The sequence below is a fragment of the Coptis chinensis genome, chromosome 4, assembly GCF_015680905.1.
Source record: "Coptis chinensis isolate HL-2020 chromosome 4, ASM1568090v1, whole genome shotgun sequence".
NCBI classification, from domain to species: Eukaryota; Viridiplantae; Streptophyta; class Magnoliopsida; order Ranunculales; family Ranunculaceae; genus Coptis; species Coptis chinensis.
Window position 1 is genome coordinate 74,986,848 of NC_141459.1, and position 7,394 is coordinate 74,994,241.

The 7,394-nt window shown below is 36.1% G+C and overlaps 1 long non-coding RNA gene and 1 pseudogene across 4 annotated transcripts; both read left to right on the plus strand.

Annotated features, from left to right (window-relative positions):
* Nucleotides 1-535: 535 nt before the first annotated feature.
* LOC147504810 (heme A synthase COX15 pseudogene) lies at nucleotides 536-4,542 on the plus strand (annotated as a pseudogene). The gene is made up of 4 exons (XR_015220461.1): nucleotides 536-802; nucleotides 877-915; nucleotides 1,545-2,961; nucleotides 3,227-4,542. The product of XR_015220461.1 is annotated as a heme A synthase COX15 pseudogene (transcript).
* Nucleotides 4,543-4,971: 429 nt separating this feature from the next.
* On the plus strand, nucleotides 4,972-6,354 carry LOC147504811 (uncharacterized). Of its 3 annotated transcripts, none has more exons than XR_015193137.1 (3): nucleotides 4,972-5,187; nucleotides 5,275-5,657; nucleotides 6,229-6,354. It is a non-coding gene; the product is annotated as an uncharacterized LOC147504811 (long non-coding RNA). The 3 variants fall into 3 exon arrangements; XR_015193139.1 differs by having other exon boundaries at nucleotides 5,289-5,657; XR_015193138.1 differs by having other exon boundaries at nucleotides 5,347-5,657.
* Nucleotides 6,355-7,394: the final 1,040 nt, after the last annotated feature.

Below are 7,394 nucleotides of genomic sequence, written 5' to 3' on the forward strand. Positions count from 1 at the left end.
CGGTCGAGTTTTTTGTTTAGGCTTATAAGATGAGAAAGAGATAAAAAAGAAACCCTTTTATAGAGAAAGAGAGTACCAGGAGGGAGAGAGTTGCGGTAATATTGAGAGAGAATAGGAGAGAGAGTCACAAATGAAGATATGGGAGAGAGAATAGGAGAGAGGGAATACGAGCGAGGGTTGGGGTTTTCTAAAACCCTTCGTGAGTATATTTTGTGAAATTTCATTTTTTGGTTAAGTCCGTTTTACGAATGTTCGTCTGTAAGCGGGGCTGTATATATATATATATATATATATATATATATATATATATATATATATATATATATATATATATATATATAATAAAACACAATGGAAAGACAAAGGGAGGTCGGGATCGCGTGGGGATCTGAGTTAGATTTGGGCAAATGTGCGATCTAGAGCATTTTGAAACTCCTTTTCAATCAATGCATGTAAAGGAATGGACTTCTAAACTTAATGAACTAGCTATCTAGAGTGGTATTTGCCATTGTATTAATTGTTTGTTGAATGACTTTAATCAGTTACGTTTCTTAAAACACTAACGAAAAAAAGAAAGAAACGGCTTCGCTCCCCAATTCAGTGTGAACTCCCCACTCTCCCCATTTCACCATTAAAAATCACTAACCTCTCTCTCACACACACACACACACACCTCTCTCCTTGATTAATTTTGTAACTCCTTAACTCCCCCTCACCATTAAGATGAATTTATTCAACTTCTGACTTCCTTCTTCTTCTTCTAACCCTTATGTAGCGGCTCCATCTTCAATAATTCTTCCAGGTATGGATTCTTTATTGCCTGATTTCAGATTTCATTTCTAATCCCTCACATACTCATAATGCTTTCTCCCCCAGGTTGCTACACATTGACAATTGATGCCGGATTTACTTCAGGTTACTTGCATTGCCATTTCCATTACATACGATTAATAAGCAATATGCGACCTGTCAATGAGTTTGTTTTTTTTGCGATTTCTTCTTCAATTTTTTTTTTTTAGAGGTTCATAGATGTAAGGTGTGTGAATTAGACATTTGGTATGGCAGATGTTATAAACCTAGAAACATTACTCTAATGTTGTTTTTCTTTTTGTCCTAGAACTTTGACATGTTCGTTTAGTTATTTATTTATTTTTATTTCGACCATCCTTTCTTTCATCTGTTGAATATCCAATTTCCTTTTTTTTAGGACAGAAGAATTTGACATGTTACCATGTTACTAGGTGTACGCTAGCAAGTACACAAAGTCCTATTCTGTATCTTGCTCTGGCAACATATTTAATAATATTGTTCAGAATTGGTTTACTGAAGTAGGGAACGAGTTACAATCATGTGATTCTACATGGACAAAATAAAACATTTAATTGACAGTTGAACAAGATTGTACGCATTCTCTTAATTTGTCTTTAATGGCTATTTTTTTGTTATTCAAGCTTCCCCACTACTGTTGGGTTCGTGGTAGATAACTAAAATCATGCTTCTTTGCTGATACTGGCTGGTGTTGACACATTTTTTATCTGAGGCAGCTGCAATATTTGTTAGCATTTATGAAGAGATAATGGATCTTCTTAGAGCTGTCATTATTGGTACTCCGGGCACTCCCTATCACGATGGTCTGTTCTTCTTCGATATTCTTTTCCCATTTGCCTATCCTGATGTACCACCGGTTTGATTTTTCATTTTGTTGTATTAATTATAATATTAGTGATAGGCACGAGACTGATAAATCAAGCACTATTTGCTTCCAGCGAGTATTCTACTATTCATGTGCCATTCGATTAAACCCAAATATATGATTGCGGAAAGGTCTGCCTTAGCCTTCTGAACACACCGCAAGGAAAGAAGTAAGAGCACTGGATTCCAGGGACATGCACTATGTTACAAGCTTTGGTTCTAAATGAGAAACCTTCCTTCAATGAACCTAGATATTAAATGACAGTGGGTAAGAGAGAGGGTGAAATGCACTCCCAGGATTACAATGAGAACATTTTATCCTTTCCTGCAAGACAATGTTGTTCACGCATAGGAGGCCACCCAAGGTAAAACTGCATCACATTTTCTGAATAATTGCTTTTGTGTTTCTTAGTGATTTTGCGCGTTTAGCTATTACGATCTCTTTTCTCTATCTGCCTAAAGTTATTAATGGATTATTGAATTAGATTCTTCAGGGGCCACGGTAAACTGAAAGATAGTTGTTCCCAGTCATTTTTCTGGTTAGACTCTCGGCTCTTATCCATCACTTTTTAACATGTTTATATCTTATTTTTTGCTAAATTCATTACTTTTGTTTCATGCTTGCCTATTTTGGTTATGTTTTCGAAATTGATTTGTGCTATTCTTTTTTGGTTTCTTTGTAGAACTCCCAACTGATTTTTTTTTACGTGAAGCCTATTTAATTGCATATGGCACTGTTATTTGGTTAGTTATTTCATCTCTAATCATAGGTTATTTACTCTAAACAAATTTTTGTGTTGTTAAGTGCCTTGAGTATATTAAGAATAGGGGATCATTAACTGAGCAATGATTGCGTTGCCAGGCTATGGTAAATCTCTCTCATTTCTCCTTTTTTGTTCTTTATTCTATGAAGAGTTTGCCAAGGATAGATTTGTTTATTGCTCATTTGTGTGTGTGTACCATAGTCAAAGTCAAGGAGATTAAATGGGGGACACCTAACTAATCAGTGTAGACGAGTCAGCAAATGACAGTTCTAGCGTATCAGGTTTAGAAGTGATATATAGAGATCGTGATTGCCATACTTAAGGTGGAGGAACTTCACATGCACTTATATCTTGGGCAGACACCGGTTTTCCTTTTGAAGAAGGAGGTCTGGGCATATATAAGGAGTCTACACACTATGAATCATGCTACCAACATGAATCATATCTGGCACGTACTTAGTGATAGACAAACTATGTGGCTGGGTGCAGAAGAATCTCATTAAGGGTAAGAATTTTTGGCAACTTCAAGTTCCTACAAGATGGAATTTTCTAGATGATAAACATATATGAAATGGCAGGTAAATGAGAATATGGATTTACACAATGCGGTTAGTGTTTTGTTTGATTTTTCTGATCACAAGTAATATTAATTAGTGCATTTTGTTTATTTTATTGGTTGTTAGCCAAATTTATAGATAGATTTTTAGCATGGTTGTGTTTTCTAATCTTTCATCTGTACCAGTTACTAACTTACTTTGTATATCTTACAGGTGTTTGCAGCCTAAGGTCAGGGCTCTCATTGTTGAGGGGTAGGTAAGGTTAAAGCAATATTTGAGTGTGAGAGGTTGTGTACATGAGCAAAGCACGATGTTTCAGAGCAAATTGGCTTCTTTTCTCCGAAGAAATAAGACCCTTAGTTTATACTCCCAGATCAGGTGTTCTTCTTCAAGGTTCTCAAATGAATCCTCCCTTATCTCCTCCAGATTGTTCTCCTCAAAATCCTCTACAAGTTTTTGCAGCTGGAGAAGCACCTTATATGGACATAGATCTCTTAATAAGGGATTTCCTTCTCGATTATCAAGGAATATCTCCACTATGACAACCATATCTTCATCATCTAAGGAAGGGTCAAAGATGCTTATAACTGCAGGTTCTCATGCTCAGAAATTGGTGGGGATTTAGATTTTTGGTTCCGCTGCATGGGTATTTAGTATGGTAGTTCTTGATGGCATGACTCGACTTACTCGATCTGGTCTTTCTATGACTGACTGGAAATTTACTAGTAGCCTCCCCCCCTCTGTCAGAGGAATAGTGGTTAGTTGAAATTGACAAATATAAGCAGTCTCTCGAGTACAAGTGAGTAAATAAGGGGATGACAATAGAAGATTTTAAGTTCATTTATTGGATGGAATATGCACATAGAATGTGGGGAAGGGGATTAGGTGCAATGTTTGCTTTCCATTTTCAATTCGTATTTTCTTCGTAAGGGATACATTACTGTCCGACTTGGGGTTAGACTCTCCGCTCTCTTTGCACTTGGTGCTGGTCAGGGTTTAATTGGATGGTGGATGGTAAAGAGTGGCTTAGAGGAACCAGAATCTGAATATGTTCAGCCTAGAGAAAGCCATTACCGACTTGCAGCTCACCTTACATCAGCATTTGCAATATATTGTGGCCTTCTTTGGAATGGTCTTTCAGTTGTCAGGCCAGAACCACCTGCAGGCTCTATGGCTTGGGTTCGGGGGGCAGCTAAACTTCAGAGACTTGTGGTCCTGAAAGGGTGCAGGAGACTATGCTGGGTAAAGACTTGCAAGTGTATTCCGTAGAAACGGCATTGTGTATTCAGAGACTTGCAAGACTATGTATTCCGTAGTTAGTTACTATGCACACCATTTTGTAAATAGAAACGACATCACAACAGAAACAACACATTTACTGCCTTTTTTTTTTTTTTTTTTGGCAAGTTTAAATTATATTAAAAGGTCAAAATAAAAGAAAGTGTACAAAAAGATTTGAGGGTGCAACAACCTACGCCCTTCTAAGGTTCAATCTAAATAAGCACTATCTAGCTACTCTCATTCATAAAGTTGGGGTAGTGACAATTAATCAATAGGTTTGCTTACGACGTTTTTTTTTTTCTTCCGTTAGGGTCTGTATGCATAGTAAGTAGGGGTGCAACTTGATATCCAAATATTCGAATCTTATTCGAATTCGTATTCAAAAAATCGGATATTATCTGAAAATTTCGGATATCAAATTCGGATGATTTTTTATGTCCGAACTGGTTTTGGATACGGATTCGGATCCGGCCATATCCGCATCCGAAAATATTCGATCCGATTTAAAATATTAATAGTTATTATATATAATTAATTAATTAATTTATTATTGTACAAAATATTATATAAAATCATAAACTAATAATATAAAACTATAATAACAAAATAATAATAAATGACAAATATATATATATATATATATACGGTTAGGCTAGGATGACATACTTAGAGTGACATACTACTGTTCACGTCTTTAAAACCCAGCCCACGAACCAACAAAACACAAAACAGAATTTTTGTTTACAAACCTTCGCTAAACAGTTCAAACTCCAAACTCCAAATTCAAACCGAAACCAAACTCCAAAAACTCCACACTCTAAACTCCAAATTGATCACCCCACTCCGGCATCCCACTCCGACATCTCCCGTCATCGCAAGCTTGAAGAGGACAGGTTAGTTACTTCCCTTGTTTTGGTATTTTTCGAGTTTTGATATAGTAATGGCTATTGTATCAATGTTCACGACATTTGATGATGTAGAGTGTGGAATGTAGTTGAACAATACCGTATATCAGTGTATGGACTAAAGCTGCTAGAATTTTTCATGCAAAGGTGAAAATTTGCATGAGTTTGGAGATTTTTTGAACAATACCCAAATTGAAAATCAACTGCTAGAACGCTTTCAATGGGGTAAAAATTTTGATGATTGAGTTTTCAATGGGGTACAATCCCACGTCATCGTATATGAAGCAGCTTTCAATGGGGTAAAAATTTGGAGTTTGGAGTTTTCTAAATGCTTGCTACGGATAATTCGAACTACATTGTTGATTTGTATTTCAAGACGCCGATTAAGGATGCAGGGTCAGCTGGGAAGGAGATTTCGTCCTTGGAAGGAGTAGTGGAACATGGGTTGAACTGTTGAAGTAAGACATTCTATGCTTCATGAATTTTTATTTTTTTTGAGCTGTTATAGTGTAGTTTGTTGTTTAATTATATGAAACTTATTGAGAAGTCTGTATTTTTGTTGTGCTTTTTGTTAATTTGGAAGTTGAACTTCATTGATGTTATTGGAATCGAATAATAAGGAAATCTAAGGAAATGGAGATATTCCATTTGAATGATTAGACATGTAGATTATAAACTTCATAGATGGTCTTTGTTCAAACGTAACTTTGTCATTGTACTTGGTCATTTTTTTTTTCAAAGCACAACTGCTGGGAGCCTCAATGTTTGTGTAGAATTGTGCCAATATGTTATCTATGTTTATATGTTGTGTACACATTCCTATTGTATGAATCACCTTTGTTGTTGTTTTGATCTGGGAATGACTGTTACTGGGTTATGTATTTTAAAAACCTCATTTTATTTATGGTTTGTAATTGAGTTTGAACTAGATGAGACGTGGGAGTGTGGGAGGCTCACTTGTTGTATGCAGAAAAGTTGGAAATCTGTTCAAGTTATTGACTTAGGCCCTCACATATTTTTGTTTCACAGAATGGGTTAGATACCAAGGTGGAGAAGTCGAGAAAACAATTGAAGGAAAGGAAGAACAGGGCTAAGAAGATCCATGGAGTTAAAAAGGTAACTACTGTAATTTCAAATATGTGGTTGTACAGGACTCCGTGTTTCACCTCTGGCATAATTCTTATGTCATCTTTTCCTGTTTTGCAGACCAAGGCCGATCTTTGCCAAGGGTGGAAAGAAGAAGTAAAGTGGATGATCAAGATGTGATTATGGCTCTTGTTTTTGTTGCACTTGGTTTCATTTTCTTAAGAGTAGGAAAGAGACAGAATTATAAGTTTTGGTGATTACTGTCTTATCTGTTAATTTTAAGGTTTTATGATTCTCTCCTTGAGTTTTGTTGGTCGGTACTAATGGATTTTAAATTGCATTTATAGCAACTAATTGAGTGGTTTTGATCATTCATTCTATTCCCCTACTATACATAAATCCAATTAGTCAGGTATTTGCCCTGTATATCAGGCTCAGTTGATCCAAGCAAGAGAATATATCCACATTGAAAGTTGGTGAATAACAGGCACAACACAACATCTCATAGAACTATTCTTCAGTTTTTGATAGAATCAGAATCCAAAGTAACATAAGTTCAAACCTTTTAAAACCTCTAGGGCTCTAAACAAGTAACAGATAAGGTCAACAAAATAAAAATGACGATCCTCCACACAAACAAAACTGATGTTTCCACTACTCAATCTCAAGCTGATGCCGCTTCTTCAACTTAGCAAGTTCTGCTGACCGCTCGACTTTCTGCAAATGGACAAATCTCCCAAAATACTTAAAATATCCTATTATCAAAGTTTCAAAGAGTACGTTTTAAGCCCCGACCGATAAAACTTCCTTAAGACATAACAAAATAAGCCAAAAATCCCTAGGCTTGGAACAAATAAGAAAGCTAAGGCCTAAAACATTGATGAAGATCAAAATTTTGCTCGGGACACATTAACAAACCTTGATTTTAGCGACCATGAGCTTGAACCTATCAAAATCATTTAGAGAGGCTCTTCTCTTACGCACAATTAGCTTCCCTCGCCCCGGAGCTCTTCTCCCACTTGTTCTTGACATCTAGCAACACATGATAAAACTATTTTCAATAAAATTGGACCACGTAACACTAAACCTACGGGGAAAACAAGGATATG